Source organism: Neopelma chrysocephalum, unplaced genomic scaffold (genome assembly GCF_003984885.1).
Source record: "Neopelma chrysocephalum unplaced genomic scaffold, ASM398488v2 Primary Assembly neopelma1_96773, whole genome shotgun sequence".
Classification (NCBI taxonomy): domain Eukaryota; kingdom Metazoa; phylum Chordata; class Aves; order Passeriformes; family Pipridae; genus Neopelma; species Neopelma chrysocephalum.
The window spans coordinates 2,530-13,731 of NW_020925417.1; the positions used below are offsets into that span (position 1 = coordinate 2,530).

The 11,202-nt window shown below is 39.7% G+C and overlaps 1 long non-coding RNA gene across 1 annotated transcript; it reads right to left on the minus strand.

Annotated features, from left to right (window-relative positions):
* Positions 1 to 281: 281 nt before the first annotated feature.
* LOC113981787 lies at positions 282 to 838 on the minus strand. The gene is made up of 2 exons (XR_003538532.1): positions 732 to 838; positions 282 to 476 (listed from the first exon to the last, which is right to left on the minus strand). It is a non-coding gene; the product is annotated as an uncharacterized LOC113981787 (long non-coding RNA).
* Positions 839 to 11,202: the final 10,364 nt, after the last annotated feature.

The following is an 11,202-nucleotide window of genomic DNA, read 5'->3' on the forward strand; positions in this document are numbered from 1 at the left end:
TACCACTTAATTTTGCACTAAATAAAAATATATGTCCTTTTAATGTGGCTTGCCAGATGCTTCTTTCAGTTCAGTATTTGACAATATTTACATGGTTTCTCCTCTTTCTGCCTTGTTCCAGTCCTCCTAATATTTTTGCAATAAATATCCATGAGAAGGTACTTCTGTGTTTTATTTAATGTCACTTCTGAGAGTCTGTGTTACACTGCTGCACTGCAAAGATTTTTGCCTGGTCAGGAATCAATATCATTCCCATTTACTAAAAAAAAAAGAAAATAGAATAGCCACATAGAGGATCCATTTATTTTGCCCAGAGCAGGGTGATTTAGGAGCATGGTACAGCACACTGGTGCTTTTGACCACTACTGTGTAATTCTGCACAGAATATCCTGTGGGATATGTCACCTTGGACTGAACTATCGGTGCATCAGGAGCATGAGTGTTTGCCTCTGTTCAGGTGTGGAATGTCTTCCAACCTCTCTTCATTTTCCATCCATGGGGTAGAACAGGAAGGTCGTGACTGAACCTTGTCATGCAACCAAGCTGTGCTGGCCATCTCATGATGTGCCATAAAATATCACATATAAACTCAACATTAGTAATGTTAGATTATTTCCTGAACACTGAACCCATTCACCTTCTGGAACTACTCACCTTCCTTCTGAATCATCTGTATCATAGAGAGATTCTCATGGTAACTTGATACATAGAAAAAAACATATTCAGATTACTTTGAATTGCAGCGTTTCCAGACCTCCTGAGGGATCAGATGATGATGCACGTGTAGCTATGCAGCATTACCACATTTTTCACCCATGTATACAATCATGACAGCTTGCCAGGAATGTGGAAGGAGCAGTCCATTAAGGAGCATCCTGGAAGAGGCTCTTGGAGTGCCAGGACAGGCAGACGGGAGAGGCAGAGACACAGTCACTCTGTTTTTAACGCAGCTCAAACACTTCAGTCTGGGGACCTGGTACAAGCAAAGCAAGTGAATCAGCTGAGAAGTAGCTCTAGGAAGGTATTACAGTGTATTTCAAGAATAAAACAAAAAAAGAGAGAACTGGAAGAGAATCAAGAATTATTTAAGATTGCCCTTGAGGCAATCAAGGTAATCAAGTTAATAACATAGGAAATTGTAGCATGTGGCTCTGGAAATGTAACGGGGAAAGTCTGGGATACAAAGCTAAGTTCCCAGACCCAACTACTGTAAATTGTCTATAAAGAGAAAAGTCTGCCTTTAAAACCAAAAAAACCCCAATCCCAAATACCCAACAAACAGCTAGTTAGGTACCCTAAAAAAATATGGCATTAACTTATTACCACCATCTAAAAGATTTCCATTTAAGAGATAGTTTTGTTAAATGATACAACTGGGAGAAAACCTGTCTAGAATTTTCCTTCCTGTTGGTTTGAATTCTGAACACTTGCAAAGGATGCAAAAGGGTCCTGTAGACTGGAATTCCTCTGTTATTCCTCCTGCAGCTTCTTCCAACACAGGAACCTGTGTGCTTAGCATTTCAGGTATTTCAAGTGTTGTGGGAGACTGTTAAAATTCAGTTTAACAATTTCCAACACATAATATTGGCTAAATGGAAAAGGTTTCGCACAGCATGTGGAGATGTCTCATAATTTCCAGGTACTTCAAAGATACTTACATTCTTCCCATTCAGGACAACTTTTCACACATCTCAGAACTAAAATAAAACAATGATATTTTTAAACAATTAGTATTTTTTATGGGAACTATATGGCATAAAAAACTTACAATGTTTGTGGTGCTTCATACTTCTGGGAGGAATGACCTGTATTTCTCACTTATGTTTTCACTCTTAAATAGAATAACCATAACAAATGGGGAACAATTAAGTCTTAATTTGTTCCAGGAGGCAGCATTGTGAATTTTCTTTTTTTGTGAAGAAAACTGAGAAAATCTAAAGCTAATCAGTGCAGGTTGCCCATAGATAATCAACACAATGTACATTAAAAAAAAAAAGAAATAACATAAAAAAATTACAGTGAAGGACAAATAATTCTAAATCAACATTAGAAAGTATTTTAAACAATGGCTGCTGAACCCTTAGGAAACAAAAGATTGTTGCACCATTAATTAGGTTTGATTGAATTGGAGGTCTTCCTGATGAATCATTGTTGGATTTTTGTACATTGTTGTGGAAGGATCTTTTCTGTATAATTATTGTTAAAGGCAGAGTGTATAAAAGGACAAATAATTCTTGTGTAGAGACTGGGAGTTCATGATGTACTGGAATGTAGCAGAACAGAATATATCAAGATAAAGTTGTAGGAAGCATATATTTGATGTTGAAAGCTTTTATCTGTTGTTCAGTGTATCACAAAATGCCCTTCCCTCTTCAAAATAATTCAGGTTTTTTAACAATTTTTCTTAATCTTGTTTTACTATAAACTTATTTCCTATATATGATGCTTTCATGGAAAAAGGGAAGATATTCACCACACAAAATAAAGGAGAATAAATATGAACCAATGGGCATTGTTTTGCAAGGATAAAACAGGTTTTAAAAAAATAAGAAATAAGATTTCCTTATGCTGTGTGGGTTTATAGCCAATGTGGAAGAATGTCTTTCTCTTTTATTTATATATTGTATGTCTGCCAGAAACATCCTCAACTTTGTCCAGTGAAAATGGGCTATGGTTTTCCACATTGTTTGCATTTGGTTTTAATTTGATTGAGTGCTCTGCACACCTATTTTAACACCATGTGTTAGGATCATTTGTGTGTGGATTAAGAGATGACAAGATATAGTCATGTTAAGGGAGGTTATCAGCCAACTATCAATCAATCAGCCTTTCAAAGAACAACAGAGATAAAAGGCTGGCAAATTACAGGTGTTGGTAAATACATATTCTCTATTCAACACATTTATTAGCTTTCTGCCTTTAAAAATTACTTAAGTAAAATCAGCTTTTTACTCTTCATTATTCCAGCTAACTTCCATGGTGTTGAATGAAAATTAATTCCCTCTGCTTAAATTTCAAGGAAGTATTTTGACCTTTTTTTACTGGAATATCTATCCCTTATTTTGACTTTTGGTTTCCTTGATTGTTTGTAATAACAGGTGTCTCTTTCTTGCAATCAAATGAAACAGCATTTTTAAGTTTCAGTGCTTGGGAAAAAAAGGATGAAAGATGTTGTAAATGTCCTTACAGTTTAGGCGAAAAAAAACCAAATGCATGTGTCAATTTTTTAATTGAAGAGACTATCAAATTAACAAAGGTATCAAAGATGGGAGGAAATTGCTTTTTCATTGCCATTGTGTATGATACTGCATGTTTTAAAAGATTGGTTTTTGCTTGGAGCAACCTGGTCTAGAGACAGGTGTCCCTGCCCTTGGCAGGGATGGATGATCTTTAACATCCATTACAATCCAAAATATTCCAGAATCAATGATTCCATGAAACAGAATCATATAAAGAGGAAATATTGTCTTAAAAGAGTGAGCTCAATGGGTAACTTTTTCAAGTTGATGGAAATGAGAGGTAATAAACCCAAAAAACATGCTGCAAACCGGATATATAAAACATCTGAAGTTCAGCCAGACATTAACTATGGATTCCAGTAAATGGTGATCATCTAGACTGTTACAATAGTATCTATTATTTTTATTAGAGATTATATCAATGACATTATGTGTAGTAGTTTAGTCTTTAAAATTGCTGGCTAAATGTTTGTTTCTTGCAAGTCATCAAAGTGTTAATTTTAACATTTGTCCATGGATACACCTCTTTTGTCACTGTAGATAAAGGCAGAGAGAAAGGTTCATTTTGCTTTTTCTGTGACCAGTAAGTCTATTTACCAAACGTATTACATTTCCATTTCAAAAGCATCTGCATTAAAAAACAATTTAAAAAAATAATTCCTTTGTAAGCAAAAGGACTAATTAAGCCTAGTTTTCTACATGTGTTGTGGAGTCTTTTTGTTTGATTTGTGAAAATCAACCGCAGTGTCTGCATGACACTCCATTCATGATGATCTCTGTCCTCTGCTATAAAGCCAGACTGCAGATCATCGTGTCACTCCCTTCCAATAATTTATTATTTCTCTCCATATCTCAGTATTTCAGTCCCCTTTAAATTTCCTCCCCCTTTTAATTTCCTTGGTCTTTGATGATATTTCTAGGTCCTTTGATATTTCCATGGTCCTTCAATTAAAAGGAGCCTATGATTTTTCTCCTGCTTGCCATGATAATACCTACAGTTTTATTTTTATTTATTTTTTATTTTTTCTTTTTCGTGGAGAAAGACCTCCTTACCCCTGTACTCTCATTATTCTGCATCCTCCCACCAGTGTGAGCAATTGCTGCCTAAATTATGTGTATGTTTTTCTGCCTATGGAGAAAAAAAAAAAAAAGTCTTTAGTTGGCAGCTGATCTTCCCAGTGTTTTAGGACAGTCATCCATCTTCCAAACAGCCAGACTGCAGAAGTTATTTTGAATTGTTGAAGAGAAAAATCCTGGAGTTACTGTGGGAGCATGGCCTTCCAGAAGTCTTATACCCAACAAGAAAATGGGGTAAGAAATATGTATTAAAGAAATATGTTTCAGCATCTTGTTGAAACAAACAACAGTACAAAAAAAACACAAAAAAACCCCCAAAGCAAAACCCCAAACCAACCAAATCAACACATACACACACACACGCACACACACACAGAGCAAACAAACAAACAAAACAAACCACAGAAGGACTGAGGAATTTTGGAGGAATAAGAGTAAAACTTTGGGTGACTTCTGGGCAGGATTTGGTGCCATTCAACTCTAGATTTTCCGAAACTTAACAAACAAATTCTGTGTTTGCAATCCAAAACAAATAGGCTAAACCATGCGATTTTTTATTCCAAAAATTGAAAGGAGTTTATTATTCAGAACATCATTGATATGTGATAAATATAAAAATAATTACAAATACTGTAAACTAGAGAGATGCAGTAAATTTCCCTTGTGCAGTTCAGCTTTGGGAGTCTGAGGTGGATCAGGTACAAGTGTAGTTTTTTACTCTCTCTAATGAGCACATGTGTCATTGCACATGTGTAAAGGGTGCATTCTTCAACCTCATAACAAAATAACAGCATCTGTAGATCAAAATCACGGAATGGTTGAGGTTGAAAGGGGCCTCTAGAGATCATCCAGTCCAACCCCCTGCCAAAGGCAAGGTCACCTGGAGCAGGTGACAGAGAGATGTGTCCAGGTGGGTCTGGAACGTCTCCAGACAGGGACACTCCACATCCTCCCTGGGCAGTTGATCCAGGCTCTGCCACCTCCATGGAAAGAAGTTCTGCTTCATGTTGAGGAGGAACTTGTTGTGTTTGAGTTTATGGCCTTTGTTCTTCATCCTGTTCCTGGGCATCACTGAACAGAGTCTGGCACCCCTTGGGGATATTTGTGTGGATTGATGGGAACTCCTCTCAGTCTTCTCCTCTCCAGACCAACCAGCTCCCACAGTCCCTGCTCATCAGAGAGATGTTCCAGACCCCTCATCATCTCTATGGCCTCTGCTGGACCCTCTCCAGTGTCTCCTGGTCTTTCTTAAACTGTGGAGCCCAGAATTGGACACAACACTCCAGATGTGGCCTCACCTGGGCAGGCCAGAGGGGCAGGATCCCCTCCCTGACCTGCTGGACACGGTCTACCTGATGAACCCCAGGATCCCATTGTCCCTCCTGGCCCCCAGGGCACTGCCAGCTCATGGCCAACTTGTCACCCACCAGGACCCCCAGGTCTTTCTCCACAGAGCTGCTCTGTAGCAGGTCATCCTCAGCCTGTGCTGGTCTTTGGGGTCATCCCTCCCGAGGTGCAGGACCTGCACTTGCCCTTGTTGAGCCTCATTAGGTTTTTCTCCACCCAACTCTTCAGCCTGTCCAGGTCCCTCTGAATGACAGCACAGCCTTCAGGTGGATCAGCCCCTGCCCCAGTTCTGTATCATCAGATATGATCAGATAAACAGAATGAATAAAACAAAAGACTGGTGGGTTGGGGCACTCCTTATATCTCCAGGGACTTTAGTTGCCAGAAACAGGAATCATATGTGAGTCAACAAATAACATTTGTTATTCAAGCACAAGTCTTCTCTGTCCAACTGATAGAATCTGACTTTTCTTCAGGCTCAAAGGCCATTTTTTTTTTGTTTGTTTGTTTTTTTATTTCAAACACAATATTCTTGTGTTACTCTGAGGACTGTGAAAGTGAATTTAAACCTTGTCAGTGTTGAAGCAGCAGTTTTGGCACAGAAAAAATCTGTGTGTAAGTGGGCCATTTTTTGGTTGTATGCATATATAAGGTTGAAATGCTGCATTTTAATCACCAACTTGTCAATGCTTAGTGATCAAAATCTTTTAAAATCTTTTTGTAAAGTGTATCTTTGGCTGCTCTTATCCGCTTCTGCTTTTTTTTTCCTCTCTCCTATTCCCACCATGAAAAGAAGGATTTTGAGAATTAATATTCTTTTTCTCCATGACTGCAGTGCTCCAATATTGTCCATCTAATTACCAGAGCTACAGAATCTTATTGTTGAATGGACGTTGTACACCATTACAGCTCTGGCGAATGAGTACACCAGATTTGTAAAAGCCAGTCTAATTTACAAGACACTAAAATATTTGACTCCTTATATTAAAAAATAAGTTGACACATAATAAAATTCCATGTTATATCCATCCATAATTTATAATTGAATTTTATAGCAGGAATTAATCTTTCCTATTTAGCTGACTGGAACCAAAAGAGTTGAAAGAAAACTACCTTTGTGACAATTCTGAGTACTTTTAAATATAAAACTTGCTTGCTATATTCCTATACTTAAATTTATGTTTGCTTTCTGAGTTTCTCTTTATTTCCTTTAGAGGAATTATTATTATTACTACTACTACTACTACTACTACTATTATTATTATTACCACTACTATTATTATTATGGTTATTAGCATTATTTATATAATAATTCATATTATAATTTATATTATATTTTATATTATATTTATTATATTTATTATTAGTACCGGTATTATTAAAATACTGCTGCACCCTCCTGCTCCAAGGAGAGGTGAATTTTGAACCCCAAAAAAGAGATGATGTTGTTGGTGCTCCAGGGCCTGCACAATCCTCCAGGGATTGTGAGAATACAAGTGTCAGTCTAAGGCTGAAGGAGCTTTTAACTCAAACCACCCAATCCAACACAACTGACACCACAGAGAGAGAATTGCATGTATATGTGTTATTTTTTCATAAAAAAATATTTTATACTGTCATGGTTTGAAAAGGCCCAAAATCCAATTCTGATTTCTAGCCCCCCACCCACATCTCAACCCCATGTGAGATGGGTTTTCCAGACAAAAACACGAGACTCAATATGGGGGGAAGGAATATATTACAAAGACTATACAAATAAATACTTATACTATAATACACTGCATACAATCTTAACTCTATATCTATCTCTACCATGACAGTAATATTTACAATGGGCCAAATCTCTTCTCCCTCCAAATAAAAGTCCAGGAGAGAAGAAGAAGAAAAGACCCCTTCCAGTCTCTGAGCAACAGGTGTCTCTCTAGGCAGCAGGTTTTCTTCTTCTCTTTCAGGCAGCAGTAGTAGTTGCTGGCTCTCTGCCAGCACACACGAGGGAGGTCTTCCAAGCCTCTCTCGGCCCCCGTCTTCAAACAGGGGGTCTTTCCATGGGCTGCGTAACCCCAGACACGGCCGCTACACCATGGTCATATCACGAAGCACCGGGGTCTTCGTGACGGTCTGGTATCCTCAGGGGAGATCAAGCCCCTTCACAGAGCTTCTGTGCTCTGCTTCAAAGATGGCTGCCAGCTTCTCTGAAGCTGCAGCAAGGAGGGGGGGGAAAAGCCCAAGGTCACCCCCTCCACACACATTCCTTTGGCCATCCTGGCTGAGCTCTCAGGAGGCCGGAGCTTCTTAGCTCCTCTCTGTAGTGCATACTGCACTTTAGGACTCTACTCAGTCCACCACCCCCTCCTCTTTCTCAGAGGGGTCTCTAGTGAGTTTGGGGGTTTTGGTTTGAGCCAGTTCTTACCCCCAGAACTCTGTCTGTGCCGTGGTCTCGATTCTCTTCCTGCTGCTGCTTTTCCTTCTCCTCAGACACCTCTGTGTCTGCCTTAGCTGCATACCGGCTTGTGTTCCTCCTTCTGGTCCTTATCAGTTGGCTTTTTGCCACTGCTCTTCGGACGCTGCTGTCTCCGCTGCTGCTCCGTCGTTGCTCCCAGCGTCTCCCACTTCTACTTACGGGGGAGAAAACTCCCCCAGCTCCTAGCCACAGGCACTCAGTCCAGCTAACACTGTTCCAAGTCCCTGCAGCCCCCCCAACTGGGGCTGGGGGGCAGAGGCCCCCAAGGGGCCGGAGCCCCTTCTCCTCGTGGCCTCTACAACATGGCCACCTCTTCCCCCTACAACAAGTATCACTGCTTCTTTTCCGGTCTCCAGAGATATGTTTATATTTTGCAGGAGTACTGATTGGGTCAAGCCCCAAGGGTCACCACCCCCTGGGGGTTACCACTTTCCTAGTTTCAGGGGGAGAACCTGGCTCAAACCACTACTATTCTTTTTCCCATTCACTTTGTTTCTCTACAGTACTTTGTGGCTTTGCCTGCAGACTTAAACTGGGAATTCTCTGGGAAAGGGTCTATTGCTGTTGCATCCAATCTTGTACAGCAGCTGCCTGGAAAATAAGCTTTGACTGTCAGAAGAGATAAAATCAAGTGAAACAAAATGAAGCTTTTCAAAATTATCATGAATGCCAGAGTACTTACTGGAAAAGTGGTGTTCCCTGGTGGAAAGGAAACAGTCAAGATATTTAAATGACATACCAGAAACCCAGATGAAGCAGCTGCATTGCCTGAGCCAGAGCATGGGTCAGAATCTCAGCCTCTTGCGTCAGGCAAGTTTTCTGTCTGTTGCACCACTAACAACCTGAAAAGAAAAGAGGATCTCTTGTCTCCTTTAGATGAGTGTGCCCTTTTCCATCTCACAAAAAAATGTTCCACCACTCATGAAAAATATTACCTTTCAGATATTTAACTAGAACTAGCACATCTCTTTCCCTGTTAGCGTTTTTTTAGAGATCTGTGTGTGATGAATATCAATTTCTAACACACAATCTCCAGGTCTTAACCTCAAGACAAAAACAGCAACAAGAACAAAATCAACCAACCCAATGAAAAAAAAACAACCACCAACCCAAGAACACTTAAGAATAATTTTATATGACAAAAAATTTTTGTCATACACTGAGGCAGTATGACTCTGTCAGTTAACTGCAGTAGCACAAAATTATTTCTAAAATCTCTCACATTGTCAAATTCCAACATGAATTATCTACAGACTATCATGCTGGACTGCCAGGTATCAGCAGATGGAAGAAACAATGTTGATTGGTTGTTCTTTTGATTCATACAAAACTAATAATTGAAATTTGTCACGTCTGTAATGTTGATTTGAAATGAATTCTACCACAAGAGACCAAGAGCCAAACCTTGTAGCTCTAATAATATTCCCTTATTTTGAAATCATTAGAGTTTTGACAAAGTTTGCATTCGAGTCTCTGAGATGCAGATGGCACAATACCATTAAATACTTTATTGTGGTGTGTTTTAATGGTTCCTCCCCTGGGTTCTGTAATTCTGTGTGGATGAGTTGTTACAACCAACTGTGCTGAAAGTTAGTGCTGAAAGTAAGAAAAAATAATTCCTAAAATTCCTAAAATCATGTTTCAAATCTTGTTTTCTCCCTCAGAGTAAAATAAATTAGCAGCAACAACAACAAAAACCAAAAAAACCCCACCTCTTCTTATTTATTGCAAAAATATGCAACAGCACACAATCTCAGACACCCTAAGAACTCTTTACAGCTTAAATGGTTCAAGCATACTCTTGCTAAGATGAAAATATGTTTTGTAGGTGTCTGAAATAAACTCTTTCACCCAGTTCATTCATGGTGTTCTCCTTAAAGTTCTGATATAAATAACAGTAGGATGCAGATCTCAGTCAACATGTTTAACTTTGCAAAACAGCAACTTCAGCACTAAAACCAAAACAACATCTTGGTTGTTAAAAATTCAATGCAGGAACTTCAGATTTTGCCTCTGAAAAGCTGTATTTGGAATTTTATCAACTTTCTTCTAGTACAGCCCTTGTGCAGTTTGTAGAAATTCAGCCTGATTTGGTCAAGTCTTAGCAAAAACTCAGATTTCTGAGACTGCAATACATATTGAAGAGAAGGAATTCTTGCATCTTCTGCAAAGCTGGATCACTGTGCTGTGCTTCAGATATGTGTCTGCAATGATTCAGGGTGGAAATATGTCCTGATACTGAGGCATGAGGCAAGGCCAGCTTTGTTAGAGATTTCAGAGAGTTGTTTGGCCCCTTTACCCTAAACAAATGTTTAGAAAGGTATAAATGTCCCAACACTCCCATTGATGATGGTGATTTGGCTTTGTTGTAAAAGAAAACCTGTGGGGAAGAACAATCTTCAATAGTCCAAGGTAGACACTGTGCAAGTGGAAAAAAAGGGGAATTGTGGGCCAGTAGGGAGAGAGACAAACTGGAGGAGAGAGGTGTGTGTTAACTTGGTTCTGTAAGGAACTGAGGTCTGCTCAGCTAGACAGTCTCTCTTCCACTGACTGATTTCCTTTCATATTTGCATCTGGAATACATAGGCCATGGAAGGCATGGGAACACAATATCTGAGATACCAGTCAGACTCCTCCTCACTGTGGAGTGGAAAAGCATTTTAAAAACTAATGTGGGTGGTAAAGTGTAGGAAGAAGCAGTGTCTCAGACACTCTCAGGTGCTCATAACCTCTCACAAATGCAGGCACCCCATAGTCCGCTGGCCAAGGGACTTGACCTCAGCCGAAAGTAGGCATAGCACAGCATCACTGGCAGCATCACCACTTGTTGGCACAGAGGCCTAAGCAGAAATTTTGGGGGTCCAAGATGTCTTTCTGGACATCTTTCCCCCAGTTTGGGATTCCCAGAGGTTTGGGGAACCTTTTCACCCCTGATTTGGGGATCACAGAACTTTTTGGAGACCCTGTCCCCCCCACAGTTTGAGATTGCCAGAGGTTGGGGGACCCTTATCACCTTTGGGGGTCCCAGGTGTTTCTGGAAAACTTTGGACCCCCAATTTGAGGGCCTTGGGGGCTTGT